The 26,777-nt window shown below is 44.2% G+C and overlaps 1 protein-coding gene and 1 long non-coding RNA gene across 4 annotated transcripts in view; both read left to right on the plus strand.

Moving 5' to 3' along the window:
* Window positions 1-7,732: 7,732 nt before the first annotated feature.
* On the plus strand, window positions 7,733-9,211 carry LOC141927788 (uncharacterized). Its single transcript, XR_012624580.1, has 2 exons — window positions 7,733-7,895; window positions 8,999-9,211. It is a non-coding gene; the product is annotated as an uncharacterized LOC141927788 (long non-coding RNA).
* Window positions 9,212-9,394: 183 nt separating this feature from the next.
* The window catches only part of PASD1 (PAS domain containing repressor 1), a 107,250-nt gene continuing 89,867 nt past the window's right edge, over window positions 9,395-26,777 (plus strand). For 2 of the 3 annotated variants that reach the window (XR_012624593.1, XM_074835161.1), the window contains exon 1: window positions 9,522-9,627. The gene's annotated coding sequence lies outside the window, so the exon portion shown is untranslated. Of the gene's footprint in view, window positions 9,628-26,777 lie in introns of all 3 variants that reach the window. The other variant, XM_074835162.1, reaches the window with a different exon arrangement.

A 26,777-nucleotide genomic window follows, 5' to 3' on the forward strand; every position in this document is an offset into this window, starting at 1 on the left:
TTATACTTCTGCAAGCAGCAGCAAGTTCCTCACTTTTTAACACTTCTCCCACTTTACCTCTCCTAGCTATTTGTCAAGTGTTTTCGATGGGAGCAAGTATTTTCTATAGTGTGACATCTGTTGTGATCCCTAGTTAAGATTACATTGAGCTTTGGAGGGAGAGATGAGGTTTTTATACCACTTGGGGATTGTGCTTTCCTGCCCATGAATTTTTCAGAATTGTTAGTGCTATCAGCTCTGATATTTAAGGCATGAAAACAGTAAGAAGTAAGAAAAAAGTTTCCAATTTTATAAACAGCTATCTGTCATGGGCCTTGAGAGAGGTAATTAACAACCCTAAAATAATAGCGCGTTTCTGTTATATGCTTATTAGATTCAAAGTAGTCCAACTCTGTGTTCAAATGTAGTTTTATTTTAGCATATTACAAAACTTAAGAACATTTAAGTATACTGAGTAGCACTGTCAGTGTGATCCAGGCTGCTTTCACTTTTCGGGCTCTGAAAGAAAACTACGTGAGCCTTTTGTTAAGGAAATGTTAGTGAGCTCCTGGGAGTGTGTGGTGCAGCTCTTCAAGAAGCCTGCCCATGCCGGAAAGCCATGTTTGCATTATATCAACCTATGCAAGGGATTAATCTGGAAGCAGAGCTGAGTGGCTTGTGAACTTTCTACCTCAGGTCAGCTGTGCTCTAGCTGCGTGGTCCAAATTGCTATTTGATGGGATAAACAACATTTGTGTGCTTTTTATGGACTTTGTTCAAAGAGCAAACAGATAATTCTTCGCAGCAGGTAATTCTGCACAGCACCACAACTAATTTGCTACAGTTTTACTCCGTTAAAGATGGAGCAATGCAATAACATAGTTGATTACATAAGCACAAGTTTGGTTGATCACATCTGTATGGGGATGTAATATGTGAATTGACCTACAAGCAGACACAGTGATTTATTTTGTCTTGTCTCCTTGAATTCTGCCAAGACAGTTTTCTTTCAGTTCAAACTCAGCAGTTTGCTCAGCCTCAATCATTACTGTACTGATTGATTGACCAGTAAGAGGAACTGCTGTGGTTGTGGAAGCCAGTGTGCTCCAGACTCCTGTGATGAACAGGTGAGGCGTTGCATGGTAAGGGAAGTCCCCTTGCCTGTGATCCTGGCTTTTGCAGAATTAACAAGAGCTGGTCCCAAATCCAGTCACAAGATGAAATGCAGAAAATGAGGTATTGGAGGTTTCTGTGCCAGGACTGTTGTGGTACAGATGGATAAGAAGAGTTACCCATCAATAACAGGGCATTGACTGACTTTTCTCTCGTGTGCATTCCTAGCACTGAGAAATCAGTATAAACCCATCATTTACCCTAACAGTCTTTGAAAAACACAATCTGTTCTTAATATGTTCCCAGGAAAAAAATTCTACTTAAATTAGGCTCTTGAGACTCAGTAGAAATTTAAGCTACTTATTCTTCAGCCAAAAAAAAAAAAAAGAGCTTTTGGATAAAACTCCAGTGTTGGTGTTGATGGATTTTCCTCCCCAGGATACCCGGCATATTTCTTTTCTGCAGAAAAAGGTTAATATCACAGAATACTATGTGTGGCAACATCCATAGGTTCCTTGTGTTGCAATGGAGTATTTATCCTTCCTAGAGATCAGTATCCAGATACCACTCTCTGGAGCGCTTGCCTTTTCGTGTACTGCCTGCTCGTCGTTGCAGCAATACCCAAAAAACAAGATAGGATCCTGCTGCACTAGATCTTTATGAACGCACAGTGAGAGTTGATTGCTATCCTGAAGAAGTTACCAAATAACTAGATAGGTTAGGCTAAAGGGGTGTTGGGAAACAAACACAGCAAAGGTGTCGAAGTGGAAGTAGAGTGGTGCTTGTAGTTAGTACATGGTAACTCCTGAGGCCATTGGGCCTGGCCTCTGAGCTTTGTCTCCATGGAAGAAAAAATAATGAATCTTTACTGTGTGTAGATACACTCAGAGAGATAAAGGGATTTTTTTTGTGCGTGCTATGGCAGATCACAGGTTTAAAAATGGAGGGTGAGTGGGGGAAGGGACTGGAACTTGAATTTTTTGTCTCACTGGTCTGTCAGCAATATCTGCCGTTCACCACCATCCATCCACAGTGATTTTTTTAGGGATTGTTTCTGCTGAAATCTTGAATCAGTGGATACCTGAAAAATTACCTAATTTTGCATAGCTTGACATTCTCTTCAAAGTCTGTGCAGCTCACACTATAGTACATGCTTTCCTTCTTTGTCAGTTGTTCTGAGTATTCCAGGAGATCCCTGTTTCAGCAGATCTTTGCTGTTGTTCATTTGGCTTTAGACTTTTCTGGGCTTCTTTCAGCCCTACTTTTTCTCTGCCTGGTTCCTTCTTTCCACCTCCTTCTAAAATCATAAATAAAAATTATTTTGAAAGGCTAGTTGAAATTTGCACACCACTGGAGGATAAGTCTGCACTTACTCTGTGATTCCATTATCCTTTCAATAGTTTTAGTAGTGTGCTTTTGTTCTGCTTCTCACTTCAAGTGCACATCCCTTCATTTGCCCACAAGATTGAGCTGGGAATGAGTTCAGTGGTCAGGACGCAGAATATGCAACGGTGCTATCTGGGGGAAGGGTTGGCACGGGACTGGAAGGATATGGTAGTGAGTAAATGCTGAAAGAATTAAACTGCTATTTAAATAAATACTTTGAATATTTATTTATTATTCTATATTGTTCTTTAATTCTAAAATAATTATATAATTATATTTTAAAATATTCTAATATTTAAGTAAAATAATATACAGACCCTAATTTTTCATGTGTGCCTTGGGGTATGTACACATCTTAGTTTTAGCTCTAAGCAGTGTATTGTTTGGGGAAGTACGTTCAAGCATGACTAATCTGCATTTGTCTCCCTTTCCCAAAACGTTGTGCCATTTGAAATGTTTTATTTTTCTGTATTTAAAGAATATTCTTTTGTAATCCAAAAACTATTTTTCATTTTTTCTAGAACAATTGGTTGAAGTGTTTTTATTAATCTTTTTATTTTTTAAGCACTTCTATCTGTAATACACAATAGAGGCAAATGAATTGATTTTTTTGAGACAAGCTTGCTTTTTATCCTACAGAAACGATGACTCATGAGATTCATCCAACCCTCATCTGTATTCCTCCCCCAGCTAATAAGTTAAATGTGAGTTTTGTGTTTGTATTAAAAGGCATCCTATGCTTACCTCACCAGGGAGCTTGTTTGAACATTGAGTTCACAAGAGGAAAATTCCTTGCCACAGTAAAACTGCATCTCTGGGCATTAAGGAGCTTTGCAAAGTTTGCTCCTTAACTAAAGAAAACAGCATTTGATTTAATTGCTCACATTTACAGTGATTCTAGTCTGGCGTGCTTGTAACTCTTCATGGTGGTGCCAGGTTTGTGGCTCTGATCCATGAATAGACAGCAGAAGGCAGAGACCTGTAATATTTTGTCTCTGGACCTGTTAATCCTGCAGATGGAGGCTACCAGGATGTACAAGATGCTACACTGATCTAGGATAAAAATGCTCTATTTTTATTCTGACTGAAACAGTCCTGTAAATGGTTGTGCTGGTGTAACTAAGAAGGAAGCATGGAGGATGGAGCTGGGTGGAGGTACTTCAAGTCAGTGTTGCTGCTGAGGCCCCATGCTGTGGGAAGGCACCCTTAGCTGGAGCTGACTCCCACGTTAACACAGCCCAGCTTGTTTAAAGCTAAAATGAGGTATGGCCTTGCAGCTCTGCAGCGTGGATGCACCATGAGTTTTAGCTGAGAGGAAAGGAGAGCTTGATCAGTACAATTCACTGCATAAAAGGTAGCCGATTTCTCTGCAAAGCTGTGGATTTTGCATTGGGCTTTTTTAACTGAGCAAAGGTCTTCTGAGCATCCTTGCTGGCAGAGCCTGGTTTAGAGCCTCCCATGGGGGATGCCTGATAGGGGTGCACAGGAATAGGAGGCTTGCTTGGTGTCTCCCAGCCCCCATCTTGCAAAAGTGTTTGACACACAGGGTCTGGCTTCTCTGACTCTGCTCTTCCCTCAAAAGGTGCCCAAACTCTTGGGCAAAGAGGTGCTTGACTTCTGTTACACAGGTGAGCCTGATGCTCATTATGTTAATTTCTTAAAATTTGATCCTTTTGTGATGTAAATACTGCGTAACCTAGAACAGAGTTGAGCTCCTGAATTGGTTTTGCCTAGATGCTGATCAGTGTCTGGCTGTAGACAGTGCATGAAGCTGACACAGTGACATGGGTGTGAATTCTCACTCTGGACAGGTGTTTTACCCTCTCTTCTGTACTGTTGCTTTATTCAGCAAGAGCAAGCCTTGTTTTTCCAGGTACTCCTTTCTGGTGAAATCTGGAGAGGTAAAACAAAAGAAGCAGCTTTGCAGAAAGAAATCCATACTCTGAACATCAGTTTTTTCCTGTTTGGTCACTGCACACTTAATACTGCCTTGCAGATGTTGGGACGACTGGTACTTAACTAAGACTGTTGAGAGGATTGATCTTCCAGAAACAATAAAAACTCCATGCGTAACTATCTCCTCCCTTCACCATTTCCTAGGGTGGGAGGGACTGGCTGTAATTACAGAGGCTGCAGAATAGGCACGTTCATACTCTCCATCAGCCAGAGCTACAAGCCTCTTTCTGTATGACTCCAGCTAAGGCCAGACTGTCTGTGGATTCTTGTTTAAAGGGTTTTGGAGATTTTGCAGCACTTCTATTTCCTGGAACTCTGTACAGCAAGTTTGCTGCTGTGAATGGAGTTCTTGATAAATGAACCTGCAGAAGTGCCAAAGATTGACTGGGTCATATATAGCAAAGGGTTAAGCCTTATATCCCACAGGATGCTAAACAGAACATGTAGCTGCAAGAATAAAAGATGAAAGCAACGTAGACCATCAACTTCACATTTTCCAATGGAGGAAAACACTTTGGGCAGACACAGCATGTGGGAAGAAGAAGAGATTCCACCATAGCAGAAATGGACAGTTGACCTGTGTGTTGAAGTTCAAAGAGTAAAGGCTCTGGAGGGTAATTCATGCTCCTGCCTTACAAACTCAGTTAGGATTTTAGCTGCAAGTAGAGCAAAGAGCAGAAACTTAGGTGAGACAATTCTGCTGAAAAATACATTGGGCAGCTCTATGAACAGGCAAGGAATGTCTTTTTATAGTTTGACAGGTAATACTTTGTTTCTCCCATCCCTTCTCAAGAGAACTGCAACTAGAAAAACACTGTGATTGACTACAGGCCAGTAGGCCAAGGGAGATTTTTAACTTTCTCTGGCAGAGAGAGTGGCTTTCAGCTGGCTTCAGTGAGCATGGTTTCATGGACACTTCAGCACTAGAATTGACCTAAGTGCAAGTCAGGTGGGGTTTTTTGGGGTGGATTACCCTTAGCTGGTATCAGCAGCTTTCCTTAATTTGAATTTCATGAGTGATCTATTGGCTTGACATAATCCTGTGCATGGGCAGAGGATTAAATATAACATAATATATTATTCCAAACTTAAGAGCTCAAGGTAAATGAATTCCCAATGCAAAAGGAAATCTCTGTGACTTCCTAACCCTCCCTTATGCTAAAAGTAATTTAAAAGTATACTATAATGAAGATAGTATCTGTATGCCAAAAAATATCTAATTTCACAGAAAAGTAACTTATGCAGTGCACATTGTGCAGTTTGATGGCGTTCCATATAACATGGTATTCTTTTGTAGATGTCTGCTCATTAAGCAAGATCTTCTTTACAAAGTGTAGGGGCTGTTTAAATGCTTTAGGGGATGAGCGTATTTATTATGAGCTGATAATCCTTGTAACTTGTTACATTAATATATAAATGGATTAGAGTATAGTCCAATGAGAAGCATGGAACTAAACTGCGGAAATAAATGTACTAGAACCCTAAATAGTATAATAATCCTCCAAGGGGAAATTGCACCGTCATTCATTTATAATGGTATTGTGATTGGCTTTGTTTTAGTCCAACTTTGAGTCAGTGCCTCCATGAAAATCTCATGACTTGCCTTCCAAAACGACATCAAAGACAAAAGGAGAAAAACAGTCTTGACAAAACCAGGTCACTACATCAACAAGAGCAGAGTGGGCTGAGCAGCTCTGCTTCCTAAATCAAAGCCTTGCTGCAGGAGCATTGCTGCACTCCCATTAGTGTGTCACAAGTGTCTCAGCGGTGAGGGACCAAGAACTGTCACAAGGGCAGATAAAGGGCTTGAAGGACTTGGCCAAAGCCTGGTGCCTCTCTTCTCAGAGAGCTGCTGTCCTGAGATGAGGGTGTGGAGATGCTCAAGGCATCCCTTTGCGGGGAATGTCCTGGTCCCAGCTGTGCTTTGCAGCCAGCCCCTGCACAAGTTAGGAATGAGGAGGAATAGTGAGTCCTTTGTGCCTAAATCAAGCAAAAATCCCACCAAGTGAACTGAGATGTTCTGCTAGCCCTGTGCTTCCAGAAAAGCAAGAGTCCTTTTGTAGTCTTGGCTAGGAACTCCTAGGGCTGGGAGAGACAGGATCTTCTGATGTTTGTGAACCATGAGAAAAATTAGCAGGCCTGGAGCCTATCTCAGTCTGCCTACAGAGCGAGGAGCTGTCAAGAAACCATCATCTCCCTCTCCTGCCACAGTTCCTGTGTTATCCCCAGAAGAGCTGTTCATCCAGGGACAGAGAGGGGGATGTGAGTACACACACAGAGGGCCACGCAGGCTGTGTGGAATTGCCGTGTGGGCAAAATAGCTCCTTCATGCACAATTCAGCTGTCTGTAGCCATGCGGTGGGAGCTAGAGGGGATTAATGAAAAGGACTCTGCTCCTGGATCCCATGCGACAGTGTCCTCCAACCGTTTTTGTAAAGAGCTGGTTTTGTTTAGTGTATATAGCCAAAACTTAACAAGGTAATTATGTAGCTGTCAGGGTGAGGTAATTAATATCTAGTACAACATACTGTAACATACTGCTTCTTTTATATGTGTTTTGTGCAAAGTGGGAGTGCTGAGGTGTGCTAGTTTTGCTACTTTGCTGCTGTCTGGTGAAGAGGGTGAAAGAAACGACTGGAAGAAGGAAATGTTTCCTATCTTTTGGGGTTTTAATTAAATAGTGAGCAGTGGCAGCAATGGCAAAGTGTCTGGGCTTCTCCTGGGACACGCGTACTGAGCAAGGGATTTGCAGAGGAGAAGAAATCTGGATGCAGGAGGCTCATACAGGTGTCTGTGTCCAAGAACAGCACTGCTCTTGCCAACAAGCCTCTCTCTCTGTGTTGCTTATTTGATTAACGAAGAAGAGACCTTTACCTGTGTCTTTGCCCATATGGGTGCAAGGCCAGAGTTTTGGTGTTACGACATGAATAGCGATAACAGCACATGGTCTCTTGCAGGTTTCACTAAAGCCATCCACCAACACATGTAGCAGATGCCAAATGGAAGCCACAAGCTTTGCTCTTGCTATAGGACGCCTCAGGCAAGGTTTACCAAAAGCGAAGACCTAGTCTCAGGCTTGAAATGTCACGCTGTGCAACCTGTCTCCTAATGCAGCCGCTACTGAGCACTGAAACTGGAGCCTGCTCCTGTGCTCGTGATCTGGCGTTCCCCTCGGCTGCACCGTGGTGGCAGAGACACCCCAGCTTCTAGCAGAAGTAGCTCCCGAGCGGTTCAGGTCAGCCGCCTCTCCCCACAACTCCTCCTGAAGCTCTTCAACCTCTGCAGGGGCACGGAGAGGTGTACGTGGGGTCTGTGCCCCAGGGGGGTTGTGCCTGTACAAAGCCAATGCCGAGCACGAGCTGGCGTCTGCCCTGACCCAACAGGTCATCTGGAGGGGTAAACTCGAGGAGGGAAACAGAAACTTACTTTAATAACGTTAGGAAAACCTGCCTTGGTTTCAAGTGAGTTAATATCTCAGTGCAAAATAAATGACTTATATCACCTTGGGCTTTTCTGGGTAGGATTTTGAGCAGAGCAAGCTAATAATGATTCTGGTTCATTGGGATTTTAGATGGTATTCTTGCTTATTGGTGTAAACAGAAGGTGATGGCGCAGTATGTGGGAGGTCTTTAATCTTCTAGATTTACATTTTGCAGGGTTATAATTTTTTTTAAGATTTTTTTTTTTCATCTTGAGCACTGGCAGAGGCAGGTAACTAAAGGTACACACAGAGCATTTTAATGTGGCTTTTTCCTGAAATCATCTGAGCAGACAAGCCCCTTCCAACCACAGCCCCACCCTCCCATCTGCATTTCATAAGGGTATTACCACTGTAATTAATAGGAGTTGTATAACAGTACCTAATTAAACTCTGATCATATAGTGTAAATTTAACTTGATTATCATTAGCCTCAGTGAACTCTGCAGGAGATTAATCCTGGTGATTCACTCAGCACAGAAAGCAACAGCGCCAGTTCTGCAGAGGCCCGAAATATTAGTGGGCCAAAATACTCCGTGTTCCGAAACCCTGCGAGGTAGGGCCATGTCCCAGTGATAACGCTGGTGTTGAGGGGATTGCACTGCAACTGGAGTCTCCCCATTTCCAAATTGGGGAGACTGGGATGCCAGCAGGCTCCTATAGAGCAGATCTTAAATCCCACTGGGATGCCAGCAGGCTCCTATGGAGCAGATCTTAAAACACTGAATAAGGAGTCTGAGAGGATTATGGCTTACGTAAGAGTTTTATGTCTGTCCTAAAGCTACAGCCCCGATGCGTTTGTGGGCTGTGTACTGTGTCCACCAATGATTCATGGACACCAGGACCTCCTGAATGACTACAAGCCATGTTTTGTTTAAAATGAGATTTGAAATACAATCCCTTGTGAAAGGTGGTGGGGTTTTGTCTGTGGGAACAAAGCAAAAGCAATAATGTTTATTTCTGCACATCAAAATTCTGTGTGCTTCACTTCTGCCTGGTGTGCTAGAGAATGTTTCCACTTTTCTTTGGTAAAATACCAAATAAGCCTTTGGTAAAATAATCTTTTTTTTTTTTTTTTTTTTCCAGTATCTAGTCCAGAAGTACAGGGCGTGGGGTTTGTCCTGTCTTTCACTGAGCAGATCTGCTTGTTTGTCGCTAATAATAGTTTAATCAATGGGGCCAATTCCTGCATATTCTCCGTCTGATGGTAGCCCAGAAGACCCAGATGACAGCAGAAAAAGGTCTTTTGTATCTGTCACTTTTTTTTTTTCCTTAATTAAAAGCAAAGAGAAAGTTTTACTCTTGTTTGCATGAATGGTCACATCAAACAGTACAGGAAAATCTAGGCCAAGCTGCTTTCAGCGGGCTAAGGAACATTATACCATGGCACCACGTCCTTTCATAGTAGCAACGCCTCTTAATAAACGTCAGGGACCTTTTGAACTTTCTTTGATGCTGTTAGCTTTGCTTTTCACGAGTACCCCGAAGCCCACCTTGCCCCTCCCTCGCTCACCGTGGGGCAGCTGCCGTTAGGAGATGTGTCCGTGTGGGATGGGGAGGAGAGGGATGCGCGCCGGGAAGCGCGGCTGGTGCATCCTCGCTGCCTGCGGAAACGGTGCCGGTTATATAACGCCCTCGCTGGGTAACGAGGTAAAACTCTGTCAACTCTTCTGCAGGAGGTTTCAGAGGGTTTGGGGCTGCTGGCTGGCTAAAGGGTAAGTCAGGAATGTGTTTCTCAGGGTGGGGGGGTGTGGGGGGGTGCACACGTGTGTGTCAGAGTGTACGGTGCTGAAAAGGGGCTCCAAAATTACAGGCTGAGATGTGGGTGCAGGCGATGGTACCTCAAGCAAGCACGGCTACTCTGCACAGGTAGTGTGTTGCCTGAAACAGAACAGTGTAGGGTATTGCTGCTTTGTGAAACAGCTCTGTAACTTGTTTGTTCTGTTTTTCTGTTTCCTCTAATGTGTCTGAAACACAATTAAGAATATGCTGTGATTAACCCACAATAGCTTTCCCTTAATAGTGGTAATAACACTTTTGGAGAGAAGCCTGTGCTTAGGCAGTGAAATGCTTTACATCTAAGATCTCAAGACGCTGACACTATTCAGAATGTAACTTGCTGGGGCTTTGCTGTTGCTTTTTCCACTTACAGAGTTGTGGCTGTTTGCAGCTCAGCTGGTACGTTTGCTTGTCCGAGTTAAAACGTTCGTGTTGACTGGTGAGTGCATGCTGGGTGACTGTGTCCATGAGCACCAGATACCCATGTCTAGTTTGATTTAAGACTGGAGCTATAGGTCTGGACATGCTTGCCACTGTCACATAAGAGATACTCACACGCGTAGCACTCTCATGGAGCTACTGCCACATGTGCATCTCAAAGCAGAAAGCAATCTTGCTTTGCAGCAAGATGAACAACAAAGAGAATGCCTGAGCTTTCTGGGGTTATGTTACGGGGGTTATGCTTGCTCTCCAAGTGCTGTATGTGCTTCAAGTAAGTGGGAGTTAGTGGTAAAACTGATGGTTCCCTTACAGAAACAGAGGGGCTGCAGAGAGGGGCTGTATGTACATCCGCAGCCCAGTTAGCTGGAAGCTCAGAAGATTCAAACAGCAAGAAACAGAGCCCAAATGAACCTAAATAAACAAGGGGTTCTGAATTATTCACAAACAGAAATGTTTGTTCCTGAACAGTCAGGTGCCTAAATCCGGAGCAGCCTCAGGCTGTGGGACTAGCAATGCGAGGGTGAGCGTTGTCCTAAAATGAACTGTGCAACAGAAAAATCACTTGGTATTAGATACAAGCTCATATTCCCCTGGGATTGTGAATCTCTTGTGCTCAATTTTTAGGCTCTTCTTTTTTTTGTTATCATCTGAAGGGTACTTGATGCCACAGTTCCTGTCCCTTTGGCTTTTGCATTTGTTCCTTGCAATATTCAGCTGGAGTAGCAGACTGCCAGGGCCCACATCCTCTTTCATCTTTGTTCTGCTTCTCTCATTGTGCTTGGGACTGGTAGTCCCATAGATCCGGCTGGTCCCCAGCTGGTTATATGGCCCTTGTGTGAGGAGATGTGTGTAAGCAGAGAGGAGTTAACCAGAGGGCAGTGCCTCCCTCCAGACTCATGTGAGCTGCATGAGGACTGGTTGCCAAACAGTTTTTACTCTGAACCTCAGGGGTCATGAGCAATCAGATGTGTGGTGGCCGCTTCTTTTGCATCTCACCAGCACGCTTCTGGTTTGTTGCAGAAGTTTTGCAGGGAACAGCTCCCCAACGTTTTGTGCCCCCACCCCAGGCACCCCAGGAGGGGTGTGGCGGAGCCAGCTGTGGTGTCCAAGGCTTGGACCTTGGGAAGGGAAATGAGCTAATGAAATCCCACCTTGGTGGCAAGCATAGCACATAACCACCTTTGCGCTGGGGGAGGTGGCTTCTCTGTGCTGCAGAAACACCTTGTTGCTGCAGAAACACCTTGTTGCTTCAGGAAAGATCATCAGTTGCCCGCTATATGTGGGTGCAACTAATAAAAAACATTATCCATGAAGATTACAGGCAGGTTGAGGCAGGAGCTGTTTCTTACTACAAGCTATGTAAAGATCGCTCCATGACTAGTCTACAAGCGTGACCCTGTCTGGGGTCTGTGCTCACTCTAGGTTATGTCCTGGGGAGGACAATGGGCGGGTGGTAATTACACTACCAGATGGCCAGGTGTGCTTTTTATTACTCTGAACATGCTCCTGAGATCACAGCTGTGGGTTTCTGTGGCACTCCAAGAAGCAGAAGAGAAGGGCAAGGAGGGGGTATGTGTGCGGCGCGATGGGTCTCTTAAAACCTGGCTTGGGGCTCCGTTCTGGATTCCGCTGGGCTCATTCCCTGGGCCAGAAACAGATCACAGATTTCAAAATACGATTAGTATTTAGGTATAGAGATTTCTCTCTTGGTGGCCAGTTCTCAGCTGAGGCAAACAGAAGATGGTTTGACATGCAGGTTGTCTGGTGTCAAAGTGCAAGAGGTTTAATGGAGCAGGTGTGTATCCCAGTAACAGCTGCCTGTGGACAGAACTGGACAAAATGGAAGGAGCAGTTCAGATGACCAGAGCCCTGAGCAGGCACACACTGCTGCCTGGTGAGAGCTTACAGCATGTCACTGACCTGCAAGTTAGTTGGGATTGTTGCTTTTTTCCCCTCAGGCAGGAACCGAGTCTGGTTTGGGGTTTTTTTGTTTGGTTTGAATTTTAAATTTCTTAATCCAAACAAGAACCAAACCAAAACATGGTCTGGTTCTGGTCCAGGATAGTGGTCCAGCGAAAACTGGTGTCTGTTGGACCTGTTCCCCAGCAGGTCTTCTGGGACCCAAAGCATAGTGCCATACTGTGCTCTCTGTCCATCGTCTCCCTCCCTCTCCTCTGCTGCGTCACCCATCATTCATGCCAGATGTAGGAATTGGAATCAGTGAACAATATTGAGACTCCAAGTGGTGGTGTGCTCTGGCACAGAGAAAGGAGATATTTGGGGATAGGCTGTCTCTGTTTCATCCACTTTAGTTTTCTCCATGTAAGCTGGCTTCAGCAGGTTGGAAGCTAACAAGCCAGGTTGGTCCTGGGCTTAAAACTGAACCAGAACATCTTCAGTCACACCAGGGCTGAAAAGCTCAGCTTCAGTCTACGAGGCTCCCTACTTCTGGGGTAGGGTGCAATTGAATAGAAGCAGCACAGGACTGGCAGGAAACAAAGACTGCTAAATGCACATAATTAGTCATAAAAATCATTATAATAATTGGAAGTGATGGGCAGCCTTGCTGGGAACTTAAACATAGATGCCAAGAGTTAACCACACGTCAAAGACTATGCTCCACTGTCTCCTTGAGGTAATTTCTGTCTTGCTGCGCAGGGGGATGGGCAGAAACCACTGCTTTCCCTTTCCAGGAGGGAGAGATGAGTTAGTTCTGCGTGCATCAGCAATGCAGCAGTTCCCCCAGAACTGCAAAGACAGCGATGGCGTTAGGCCTTCTGATGCTGCAAGCCCCCAAGCACTGGCTGCATTGTTGAGCACAGGTAGAAGGCCATAAGTGACCATAGATATAGAAATATCACATAGCTGCCTAGTTTTTCACACGTGGTCACCATGGTGTTGATGGCTTTGTAACTTTTGCAGCCCCATAGCTGAGCCCGCAGGTCCCGGTTGCTGCCTGCAGATGGTGAGCCTTGCCCTATATATCAAGCAGATTTCTCTCTGTGCGCATGCCTGTGTTTAATTACCATTATGAAATGGTAATAAAAAATTTAAAATGTCATTACCATGTGGTATGGAGCTGGGATTTGCAATTCAGCTGCAAGACTCCTGTTGGCGAAGCTGCTCCAAGTTTATCTGAACTCTGCTGTTGGATGGTTGTTCCCCTCTACGAACTGTTCTCTGAGCAGGCTGACATTGCTCGTGTTGTTTGTCACTGACTTGCCTGGACATGACCGTGTCAGCACCTTTCCTGAGCCTTTCCTATGGTGGAAGTTTAGCCTGGTTAAAACTCCTACCAGACAGATGCCTCAGCAAGAGCAGTGCTAGACATGCTTTGCCCAAGGAGTAACTTGCTTCTTGAAGGAGAGTTATTTCGATGTAGACAAGAGTCATTAGGACTGCTTTGACTTCCTGACATTGGTATGAATTCTGAGAAAGTCCCCGTGGAGATAACTTAGTGCCACTGAACTCCTCTCTCCCTGATGCTGCCTCCGAGACAGCAGAGACATGGTGCTGTGTTACATTGCGGGGCTGAAAGCTGAGCATCTTTGCATCTTTGCATATGGTGTAGATGGGAACTGTCAGTGTTAGGTTAATGGTTGGGCTAGATGATCTTCAAGGTCCTTTCCAACCTAGTTGATTCTGTGATTCTGTTAGTTGACAGCCATCCTACCAGAGGTACCTGCAGGTAGTTTCCTTCGCTTCGATTAGAACACCAGGCGGAGAGATGCCCCATGGAGCTACTTTGGCATTTGCCTGCCTGTGCCCTAAGGAGTAAACCAGCCCAGCAAGTCTGCAGCAGGAAACCAGCACAGCCCTGTGATGGTGCTGATGTTTGCTGACAGCTACTTCAGCCCTCAACAGATGGTCCCCACCAGTTGTCAGCCCTTAGATTGAGCAATTTTTCCCTTAATTTGTGGTGGGGTGACTCTAACGGAAGCTGCCTGCAAAGTTCAGCTGCACTCAGAGCACTTGGAAGATCTTTTGCGTACAATGACTGGCTCTGCTCAGCCATGGCACTGAGGTCAGATGCCTGCCCTCGCACAACTTTAGGAGCCTGTTTTTCCTTGAAACCTCTGACAAGGCTGATCTGAAGCTGGCAAACAAATCAGAAAGTGACCAAGAAGAGGAGATAAGGCACAAGATTGCTCAAGCATTTCTGCTTACGAAACCAGATAAAATGATTTGAGAGCTTTGCCAGTGACTCTAAAGTGTAGATTTGTTCCCAGACATTTATAAAGTTTTAAATTGAATGTTTGAAGCAACCTTGCTGCATTAGAAACTGTGTGTTCAGTGCCCTGCTGCCTCTTGTACATGCTGGAGACCGTCATCTACTGCGTATTTGGACATCAGGCCTCATCCTGCTAACTGCTGCTCAGTCTCCTTCAGCTCATTTATTGGTGGTTGTGCCAGGGGCAGAGTTTGTTACAAGAACAAAAAGCAAAGTGGAAACGGAGAGATCCATATGTGTAATCATCAGATGGCAACAGCACTTGGTCACTTCTGGAATGAACTGGACCAGAACTTGAAGTGAGTATTTCTCTTACCAGCACTCAGATTATAAAGCCGGACACATCTCTCAGCTGGACACATCTCTCAGTGGTCATGAGAAAACGACAGGAGTGTGATTTTTTTTGTCATATCGCCACCTGCCTGAAGTTGTTTCAGCAGTTCTGCTGTGGAGGAGAGTTCCTGGACTTGTGTTTGTATTACGTGTTTCCAGAATAAATCAAAGCACTAACTAGCATCCAGATGAGCAGAATGTTAAAATGCATATGGTGAACACTCAACCCTAAAAACTTGCAGTGTTAACCCAATTCTAAGGTTATAAATAAGGCTTAGGTGAAGGCATCAGTGATAAAAGTAGGGGGGAAGTGATGGGTACTGACTGTGCAGAGAACAGGTTTTCAGATAAGGGGAGGTATCTGGATGTTTCCTGTTGAAACCTTGACATTTTAATAGTGTGCTCTTTGTGCCACCCTCTTAAATCTCCTTGTCTGTTCGTTGAATTTGAGAACTGTAAATGTTTGCACACGTTCATTGCTGCAAGGGTAGGCAAAGAAAAGTCCTTGAGAAGTTTTTGGGCCAAGCAGCGTAGAAGCATGTCACATAACAGAGAGAATGATTCGGAGAATCTGAGCTGAGTGGGCTGGTGAGTGGGTTCATGTCACCGTCTGTCTGCCCTGGGGTGATTTTGGCCTTTAAATGGTACATGCAGTTTACTTTGATTTCCCCTTTTGTTAACATCCTTGGAACAGCACTGCCTGGCGTGGTCCAGGGCAGCTGCTGGGGCCAGTGAGAGCTGGTGAGGGGCAGCTGGGTGGGAGGGCTGGACCTCCTTGGAGCTGGGCAGGAGCCTGCCCTGGGGTGGGGGCCAAGGGATCCCCACACAACTGCACCCCAGCTGTGTGTTCAGGGATGGGAGCAGCACCCACCTCCCCCCTGCTCCAACCCACGCTCCTCATTTTGCTTTTCGGGTGGTGCCCAGCACATAGCAAACCCCTCTCATCTGCAGGCCAGGAGCAAGTCATCTTCCAGCAGACTCCTGCATATGGGCCTGGGGTACAGCAACAGGACTAGTCAGAGTAGAGAGCCCAAATGGCACAAGGAGCATCAGGAAGGGTCCCCCAGCTCCATAGGAGACTCCCCCAACAACCAGCCCACCTCACCCATCCCCAGGCCTCCCTTGTCACATTGCAAAGTGCCACCTCGTGGTAGTTGCTGAAGCCATGAGCACCCGTCTCAGCAAGATAAAGCCATCTGATGCACTTTGCAGTAAAATGATTCTTGGTTCTTACAAATCTTTCAGGGTATTAAAATGGGCTTAGAACCTACTGCATTTCTTGCTTTAGCTTGAAGGTGACTCGGAGCTGGATTTGACTGGCAGCTCAGCCACTGCTTGCAGTTGAAGTTCTTTGGGATGGGATGATGAATCCCTGCATTCCCCAGCCCCCTTCACCCTGCTGCCTTTGGGGCAGGCTGAGCCCCAAGAGTTTAGCTCCAACCTGCAGCCAGTGAAGCTCCCAGCACACAAACCTCAGCGGTGGGGGGTTCGTCAGAAGCCCCAGCTTCAGAAAATAAAGGCTTTTATTTGGAGGTGAGGAGAGGACAAGAATGATTTCCAACATGTTAATAAAAACCCTAAAGTAAACAACTAAGCGTTCTTCCATTTCAGTGTAACTCTTGGAAAATTTCCCAGGATGTCTTTAAAAAGCTCATTGTAAAATAGTGGGATGTTCTTTCCCCACAGGTATATGTTAAAATAAAAACATTTCATTTTCTCCACTTGGAATTATTATAGAATTACCTGGTTTGGGGATTACTGTGAAGACCTTTGGGAAATCATTCTCCTGGACTGCATTACGTGAGATGTGCCACGGCTGCACAGGTCCAGAGTTCTGTATAGCACAGGGGAGGGAACGGTTCAGCACGCAGTCTGGCCTGCCTGGCTGTAAAGGGGAAATCATAGGTTTGACTGGTGTTATATTTAAACCTTTATGTTATCAGCAGTGAAACTGGTTCTGTTCTTTAAAGTGAACTTTTTAAAGTAAAAGAGAGGCTCTAGTACGAATGGTATTGTTTGACACAATCTGATTGACTCAGCCAATCTTTTTTCTAGTTGAAGTATTTTGTGGCAGGAATTAACAGATTTCTAATTATTACCAAACTTCTTTTACCATTACAACACAAACATGTGTACATAGGAAGCAGAGATCTTCCTCTGTGTGCGTCCTCCTCTGTCTACCTGGAAGAGCAGTCAGGCTCTTAACTGCTGACATGGAGCACCCTGGGGAAGGTGCTGAGCCCTCTTGGCTAGGGGAAAGGAGTGCTGATGCTCTCTGATACCTTGGGGAGTTGAGCCTAAGGCAGACCAATAAATTGCAATTTTTGCATTGACTCCAGTAGCCTTTTGATTAGATTGCCATTCCCTCCATAGACTCGAGGACCAGAGTAATAAAGATAATGAAGGATGAGTAATAAAGGTAAGCGCAGAGGCTTAGCCATCCCAGTCCCTCCGACATGTCAGTCCATTGAACCTATTTGCTGTTCTGACCTCATCTTGCCTAGAATGTGATTTTGAGTCTCCATAGATGGGTGGATTGGGCAGCGCCCCTGCTCAAAATACTGCTTCAGCTGTGTGGAAAATATTGTGCCAGGCTGTATATTTATTAATAAGCTGATTTTGTAAGGAGATGGAGCACCATGTCTGAGCTCTTGTGGCAGGGCTAGCTAATGATATTGGACAGCGAGCAACTGTCACTTTTGCTAAATCTGTCATATTGCAAGTAAGCTGCTTACAGCATGCGGTTGAGGTGGGCAGAATGACAGTCTAATCCACCTTAGGGCTCTACCCAAAGTCAAATTTGGAGTCTGCTTTTCTCAAGAACACAGTTGTCCCTTGGAAACCGTTGTCTCAAAGGCACAAAGAAAGCTAAGGAGCAGAACAGTCACCAGCTTTGCTGAATAAACTCCATCTGTGTGTCTGCTCAAGGGCTTGTAGACCCTCATCCCTGTGTGATGATAAAATAGGACTTCTGAGGAACAGAAGCAACATGGAATTTGTCCGAAAACATATCCTTGTACATTTAGCAATGCAGCACAGATTTGCAAGCAACCTGAGGAGCTGGAACAGCGCCTTCTATAGAAAAGGGGAGTACTGTGAGACCCCATCAGCAACACAGGACTCTCAGCAAAGCTTTCATGGGTGGGAGCTGTGGCAAGTGGCACACAAAGAGCCTCTTGGCTATCTCTTTCTGTTCCCTGTGTAGCAAGATGCCAATCTCTAACCTAGAGATGCCGCCAGGACTTTACCCGCATCGGTGCAAGTGCAGCCCAAGTGCTGTGCGGTGGCTGTATGATGGGTTTAGGGGAGGGAGGAAGGTGTGGGCACCTGCTTCTGGAGATACCTCCCTGCACCACCTCCCATGGGTGTTCAGGTCTAGGTCAGTCTTCCCTGTTGCTATGTTGGGCATGACTGTCCCTTCATGCTTCTGTGGTAGGAAAACAGTGGATTTCTCCAGGTTTCTCCCTCCCATGTTACAGGTGAGACTTTATCCATGGATCACAAGACACAACATGTCTTTCAGAAATGATCCTTCAGTTTGGGCCTCATTTGGACGAAGTGCATAGTAGACCCTTGAATCTGAGTAGATAAATAATCCCATTGATGGAGGTGCTGCTTAATATTAAATCAAGTCTGCTGTTGAATCAGCTCCTTGATCTTTGGCAACTTTTGTGTGACAGATGTGTTTATAGATGTAAACATTAGATCATAGATATAGTTTCTTCAGATGATGCTGCAGCATATGGGGTACAGTGCTGAGCTTTATGGGACAATAAAATTCAGTGCTGAACACTGTGCAGAGTTTCCTCTTCGCAGGTCTTTATATCTGCTCTTACCAAGTGTTCTTCAGTGGCATTTAATAATGTTTAAGAATATCTTCATTGTGTTCCCCTTAAATTGTCTTGTCATCTGTGCAGTGCCCCACAGGCAGGGCGTGCTTGCTGATCCTATTGCCTTTCCTGTGAGAAGCTCCAAATGAGGTTGGAGTGTTAAGCTGGGAAAGTAGACGGGCGATGGTGTTTGAAGACCATCAGTCACAATACACATTTTGAAATGATGGGACTCTACAAAATATGCCTGGAAAGAGCTTCAGGGGGGCATTTTGTTGCTCCCCACAAGTTGATCCACAATAGCCAAAGGTAGAGATGTGCCTGTATGAATTCTAGAGTTAAAGTTTCTTGTTAAGAAAACAAGACAGGAAAGTGGGTTTAAATGCTATCATGAAAGGAGATGGGAGACAGATTAAATTCCTTATTAAAATCACTTAGTGGCAGGGCTGTAGTTTCAGTGTGGAGTTTCCAGCTGTCAGCCCACCGATGAAACAACAATTACATGCTTCTGAGATAGAGAGCTGAGGTCCTCTCCATTTCCTGCAGGCACCAGGGTGTGCATGAGAATCCTTGGTGGCAATCATAGATGATGAGTTGTGCGACCAAGGATACCAATTCACAAGTAGCTGGGTTAAGAACAAAGAAGCCAGTTCTGTCTCTCCTGCTTCCTTCTGTCTCCTCTGCATCAGCACAGTGGTGGCAAAATAGTTGAAAGTTGATCTTTTTCAAACTTTTCTTCCAGCATTAGCTTTCAACCAGGCAAGTGTGATTTTCCATGCAAGGGAGGCTGGGAATGGCAGAAGTGCTTCTTCAAGGGCAAGATGTGCTTGAGCTGGTCATGCAACTGCACCCTGAGGGCTGCTGAATCAGGCTGTTTGTAAAAGTCAAGAGCATTTTAATGTACAAGATGTTTATGTCCTTTCTTGAAGTGTTATAAGAGGATAAAGCGATAGCATCAGGGAAACGAGGTCACAGAGCAGAGCCCTGGGGAAGCACATGCCCGGCTCCTTTGGTGTTTACCTTGGGATGTGTTTTGGTTACTGACTGCTAAACATAGCAAAGCTGAAGGTGCATTATCACTCCTCTGAATTTCAAACAGTTTGCTGTGTCTTACTGTAGAGCACATCATTGGTAGCTTTAACCAGCTGTAATATAGAGACTGTTGAAAAACACAGGTCTGTTACCATAACAGCACTTTTATTTTTATCTTCTGGAGGAAATATTTGTGGAAATTACCTTTTGCCTTCCAAAAGGTGAAGACATTTCTAATTGGAATCGTACCTATGAGTACGTGGAACTTTTTTTTAAGGTAGAAAAATGTTTACCTTTGGTTTGTGTGTTCTCTGCAGTCTTCAGCAATTGGGTTGGGGTTTTTTGGGATGGCTTTAGCAATTATTAGGAGGTGATAGACAGTCTAGGATTTTCAATACTCTTTAGATGACTCTTTAGTACAAGGCCCATGAGAATGAGCATGCTGCACGGCCACTGAGAGCTCCAGTGAGGCATTTATACCTAAAACGCACTCCCTAAATAAGCCCACGTACCAGACAGGAGATCCACCTACTGAGGGCTTCAAGGCCTTGCTGAAGAACCCATAGACAGTGCTGGAGAGCACCCCAAAAAAGTGGTTCCTCAAAGCATTTTAGGTCACACGTATTCAGATTGGTACTTGCTTACTGTGATGGTTAAACTTCGATTGTCCAATTGATTTAGAGGCTACAACTTGTGTTTAAAGCTAAGCATCAGAGATGCAGTCTGTAAAATCCCTTCATGGTCTACTCTTAAAGAAGATTGCTACCTGTTTGCTGCCCTGGTCCTAAAACTCATGTTCCTAGAAGATCAATAGCAAGCAATACTGTGAGTTGAAAGTACTTGGTTGGAAAGATAAGAGAATAAATCTCCCAAAGCAATGTAAGAGAGCTATTTCAGGCAAAAAGGTTTTCTCTTCCTTAATGCTGTGGTAGATTTGGGTTTTTTTAAGTGGTGTGTACAAATTGTGACCAGCTCTAGAAAGTACTTTAAAAACCTGCAGAATTAGGTAGACTGAATTATTTCCCATAGATATTACTTTTTTAAGGCATAGAGAAGCATTCATCAAGAGGTGTCATTCTGTTCATATCTGTGCCAGTGCATCAGCCATCACTGCAGAATCCACCTTGTTCTCTATGAAGCTAAACAAAACAAAAAAGCTTTTGAGTCATCGTCTTCTCAAATCCTTGCTATGTAGGTATTAGAAAATTTTTACTAAATACTGCTGCTCTACTGAAGTCTTTAAAGGAAACTCATCCAAAAGTTTTACTTTGCGCATGAGATTCAGTTTCCCAATAATCTAGGACTCTGCTGCAATCCAGAATAAATTAAAAAAACCCAACAAAAATGTGCAGACATCAAAGGACATTAGTAAATTAAATTACTGGGATCGGAAAACTGGCATTACATCCCTAAAAATAGCTCATTTTGCAGGAAGGTGGCATAATTTAAAGTCAGTGGCACATAAAAGCAAAGAGGCCCTAGAGACCATCTTGGGCAGGAGTGAGTCTAGGTATACGTGGGTCCATTGGTTTCAGACACTGAATATTTCTTGGAAGCTGGGCCCTTTCCAGGCATTTCAGTTTGGATGTCTTGAGTCGCTTTTCAGAAGTTTAATAGTATTTGTCTCAAGTGAATCTGGCCGTGGGTTTTGCATCCCAGTGCCATGCACAGTGTGTTCTGACAATCCAGCTGGTCACTGATTGCTTGGCCTGCCCTACCCTGGGCCAAGGGTTTGTTGGAAGAATTTAGTTTTAAACATTTCCACTGTCGAGATCTTTATCGTTGTTAGAAGAGAACTTACTCTGAAGGGGCCACTGATTGCATGTGAGCTACTGCTGGCTCTCACAAGCACGGCTGTGTTTACACAAGCTGGAAAGTGGGAAGGTAGGCACTCTGCTCCTGCTGGCGTGTGGGGGGACAGTTCTGCAGCCTGGCTTTATCTCGCTCGCTTAACTGTAAGTTCTCATTGGGGTCTACCAGAAGGTGTTTCTGCAGCAGTTCTGATGGTCTAACATCCTCCAGCTACCCATAAATGGATGCTAAAGCTGTTAATTTTGTTTGGGATAGCTTTGTTTCATTGTTTTGGGTGGGAGGTCTGGTGTGGTTTTGATCTTTTTGAGCTGGTTGCTATGGTTAAGGCTTCTTTGTAAAGATGCTAAACCAAGGAATCACAGAATCACAGAATTGTCTAGGTTGGAAAAGACCTTAAAGATCATCCAGTCCAACCATTGACCTAACACTGACAGTTCCCAACTACAGCATATCCCTCAGCGCTATGTCAACGTGACTCTTAAACATCTCCAGGGATGGGGACTCCACCACCTCCCTGGGCAGCCCATTCCAACGCCTAACAACCCGTTCTGTAAAGAAATGCTTCCTAATATCTAGTCTAAACCTTCCCTGGTGCAATTTGAGTCCATTCCCTCTTGTCCTATCACTTGTTACTTGGTTATGGAGGCTCATCCCCAGCTCTCTGCAACCTCCTTTCAGGGAGTTGTAGAGGGCAATGAGGTCTCCCCTCAGCCTCCTCTTCTCCAGACTAAACAACCCCAGTTCCCTCAGCCGTTCCTCGTACGACACGTGCTCCAGACCCTGCACCAGCTCCGTTGCCCTTCTCTGGACACGCTCGAGTAATTCAATGTCCTTTTTGGAGTGAGGGGCCCAAAACTGAACACAGTCATCGAGGTGCGGCCTCACCAGTGCCGAGTACAGGGGCAAGATCCCTTCCCTGTCCCTGCTGGCCACGCTATTGCTGATACAGGCCAGGATGCCATTGGCCTTCTTGGCCACCTGGGCACACTGCTGGCTCCTGTCCACCGGCTGTCAATCAACCCCCCCAGGTCCCTCTCTGACTGGCAGCTCTCCAGCCACTCCTCCCCAAGCCTGTAGCGCTGCTGGGGGTTGTTGTGGCCCAAGTGCAGCACCCGGCATTTGGCCTTATTGAAACTCCTCCAGTTGGCCTTAGCCCATCGCTCCAGCCTGTCCAAATCCCTCTGCAGATCCTCCCTACCCTCGAGCAGATCAACACTCCCACCCAACTTGGTGTCATCTGCAAATTTACTGAGGGTGCACTTGATCCCCTCGTCTAGATCATCAATAAAGATATTAAAGAGGAAGTTGAGACATGTTAGAAATAACATGGGTAACATTTACAATCTTTCCCCCTGCTGAATGAAAACTATTGAAACACAAAAGCTGTGAAAACCTAGACTTGATTTTCAGCTTGCACAGCAGCACTTTGTTGAATAGGGATGAACCTAAGCATGAGCTCAATTTTCACTACAACATTTGCTGAATAAGGGCCTAAATTAGTAACATCAAGTAATAGTTGGTGCAAGAACTGGCTTCAGCTATGTAGGAAATTCAGGGCTATATTTTTCCAAACACACAAGCCCACTGCATTGCAATGCCAAAATGAAAAATTCACTTTGCTTTTGCCGATGCTGAAATTTGGTGGGTTGCAATTGATTTGCATTGCAAACAGCTCACTAACAACACACTGGATGACAGTGCTGTTGAAACAGAAGATAGTATTAGTGTTTGGAAACAGCTCTTTTATGGAAGAAAAAAAGACTGTTAAGACATTCTTTTGTGAAATAGCTCCAGACAAAGCACTGAGCACACGGCAGTGTGTAGGAGAAGAAAAAAGTGCATTAAGGCTTCCCTATCTGTTGCATGAGTCATTAAAACTTATCTAAATGTCCCTTCTTATAAGCTGTATTTATCTTATTCATATCGAGGAATCAATAGTAATGCTTCTGTCTTTCCTGAGCAGCTATGATGTAGGTATGGACTATAGTATTTTGATAAGCAGTGTTACGTGTGACCATTATCCCTGTGGATCACGGTAGACAAGAGACAAACTAAAGGCAATTGGCCATGACTGTTACTTGGAAACTTAAACAAAATCCCAGATCCTCTAATCCAGGATGGTAATACTATCTAATCTGTTTTTGAAAGACAGGTATGAGAGTCTGCGTAACATGTCAGTTTAAAATAATCTTCATTTTTTTTTTCACTTCTATGTATATCTGCATGTGCTTCAGTAGGGAGTCAACATGAAGGTTAAGAGGCTTTGTTGGCATAGTTGCAATTTTCTTGAAATTTGTCAGAACCAAGTTGTAGCTGGCCAGTGAGAATTGGCAAGAGTCAGAATATGGTGTGACACCACAAAAAAGGATCTCAGATTGTGTAGGTTCAAAGTCAGAAAAGTGCTGTGACAGCCTGCCAGCATGATTCACATAATTTGGGAGTGCTTATGCTTCATACCCTGTTGCTTATCCCAAGTAGAAGATGCTGCTCTTTTGGACATCTTTCAGCCTTGTGCAATTAGTACATCTGCTTTAAAGATGAAAAAATATATATATTAATAATGAGAGGGATACTAACAAATTGAAACTTCATGGGGCTTTTAGGGATGAAATTCTGTCTGCTGAAGTCAGAGGCAGCTTTGCCATTAACAAGGGTATTTAGTCACTGGGTAGTCTAACAGAGTGCAATTGCCTTAACAGACTGGAGTTGTCTAAAAGGGCAATCTGTAAATGTCAAACAAAGTTCAGCTGGGGTTCCTTGTGCATTTTATTGGGAGTAACTAAGTTTTAGACATGAAAAAAAATCTTAGAAATTTTAGAAATCTATCCATATGTGGAGTACTTTGGAAATTCACCTGAAGGTAAATGAGTTACAGACCCAATATTCCTAGGTTTCTAGTGCTTGGACTTTGAGAGCTACAGTAGTCTTTAAAAGGGCTGGCTTCTCTGAAGAAAAAGAGACTTTTTAATGTAATGCATGTTGAGCTTTGGGGATGGTTTTGGATTTGGGCCATCCTTTCAACCACTGACATACCCCTATGCTACAAACTTTGAACCACCCAGGAAGAAACCTGAGGTCTTTGATGTTGTACCAAGACTGTCTGGTGCCACAGTGGTGACCATAATGGTGAGCCTGACATCAGGCCTGTGAGGTTTATTCTGGCTGTCTCCTTTCTGAAGCGTTTGCCTGATGTTTGAACTCTGTGTAAGTCAACTCAGGGAATCCTAGATTTTCAGCTCTGGAGCCCATGAGAGCAAAAAGAAGCTCTTGGCTCCAGTGCCCTGACTGGCTTGTCACTTGTCCAGGACAGGCAAGTTATTTTCTTACAAGTAAATGTTTACTAAGTGCATGGGGGCGAGATCATATACAATTTCTTGGTGTTACGTCAATACAGATTTATTCTGTTGTGTGTTTTAGAAGTTTAATTAACATGAGCTTTGCAATATGTGCTGGAAAGTAAATAGCAGGCACATCTTTATTTACTTGGCAGAAGAATTAACACTGCTTTAGAAGATATGAAAGCTTTTTCTAGTGCATGCGATTCTATTCACCAGTACTGTGCAGGCCATTCCACAGTGCACACACTTCTTAAATCCCCTGTAAGCCCAAATATCAGGCTTAGGGGAGACTTAAGTGCTGTACAGATCTTGTGGTGAGCCTTTGCACAGGGCACGAGTTTCATCCTCACATCTGAACACCGTGCAAACAAGCAGGCAGACCCGAGACCAGAGGAGATGATTGACTCCATCAGTTTGGCTGTTGTGCAGAGCCATTTATGGAAAACATACAGATGCACAGGCTGACACTGCTTTGTGGATTTTGTCATGTTAGTGATCAAAAATATCCAACATGAGCAGAATACACACAACTGAACCGTTTTCATCTGGAAGGACTTCTTGGCTAAGAACTTGGCTGTCCACTGAACTATAAGTCTCAGCTGGCAGCATTTTATAATAGGAGTCCTGATATAACCTTTAGCAGAGAATCACAGATGGCCACCATGTGAGAAGGCTACTGTGCTTTTGATGCCATCTGCATTGTAATCACCCCCGTAAAAAAGTGTCATATCCTATCAGTGATACATCATCCTCTGATGTATCATCCATAGAGTCTGGTTCTGGGGCCCTGAAGATTGTTTATAGATGAGGTTTCCATCGCAGAGTCCAAGGTTCAGGCTGATCCATGGTGAAAGTCACTGCCAGTGGTGGGAGCTCTAGTTAGAGAGAAGAAATCAAGCCTTACTGGAGCTGTCAGACCTGTGAATACTTTCACACATTTAACTTTTCACCATCTGAAAAATAAGTCCTCATTAGCTTCCCTGGAACCACCTGTGTGCTCAGGGCCAATTATGGGTGGACGCATCTTCAGGGCTTGGGCTCAGGGAGAAAAGGAGAAAAGTCCTGCTTTGGGAGAGATCCTGCCAACATGATCGTATCCTGACTCACAGGCAAGGTCTGTTCTCCCTAGACCGCATCCCCATCTACTACAGATGCTCTCGTGCTTTCTCAGGTCCTTTTGGTGTAGCATCTCACATCTGGGATAACAATGTCATTGTACTCCCCATTTTCCAAGAAAAGCTTTCATCATTTTATAAGTGGCTAAAATATGCATAGCCACTAACTTCGCTATTAACATAACATTTACAACAGGCTTAACAACAAGGACCAGATTTCTCACTGGTGGTTAGCCCTGTTCGGGTCAACTGAATGGAGCACTCTTACTTTTCTCAATAGTTCTCCTGTCTGAGCGTAACTGAACTTTCCCCCTCCTTCATTGCTATTCCTGTTCCCGTTTCGTTCTTTAAATATCATTTAAATGATGTTTAATGTGAGTTAAATGCTATAGAAATGCTACTGATTGTTGCTCTGTTCAAATTTGACAACTCTGTTATTCTAAGGCATTAGATTGCTAAATGGTCTTCTAACACCCTGATACAATGAATATTTTCCCAGGTTGTCGTTACAGAGAGGTAGACTAGATGTATATTTTTTCCAAAGTTATGCAAGAATAGGCATATTATTTGTTAATTGTCCCTCACAACTCCATACATGTTTACTACCCTGCTACTGTGAATAGGTTATTACTGGCTTGTTTGTTTGTAGTCATCACCCACACTTTGATATAGAAATTGCAGTGGGTGATGTTTTTTCTCTGGACCTCTTTATAACTCTTCTTTCATCTGCCTTCTGATTTTTTTTCTCTGCCTATTGAAATTTCATGCATTCTGGCGGGCTGGTAGCCCAGATGTTTTCATGACAATGGTGTCTTTATCATCAGGATTTCATAATTAGGCAATTATTTTTTTTACAATACAGTCATTTCAAGATTTTTGTGTAATAAGCAGTTAGATATAATAATCTGCTAGAAATGCATTTTTGTGTAAGTATGGATTAGAATAGATTTTAAT

The sequence above is a fragment of the Strix aluco genome, chromosome 10, assembly GCF_031877795.1.
Source record: "Strix aluco isolate bStrAlu1 chromosome 10, bStrAlu1.hap1, whole genome shotgun sequence".
Lineage (NCBI taxonomy): Eukaryota > Metazoa > Chordata > Aves > Strigiformes > Strigidae > Strix > Strix aluco.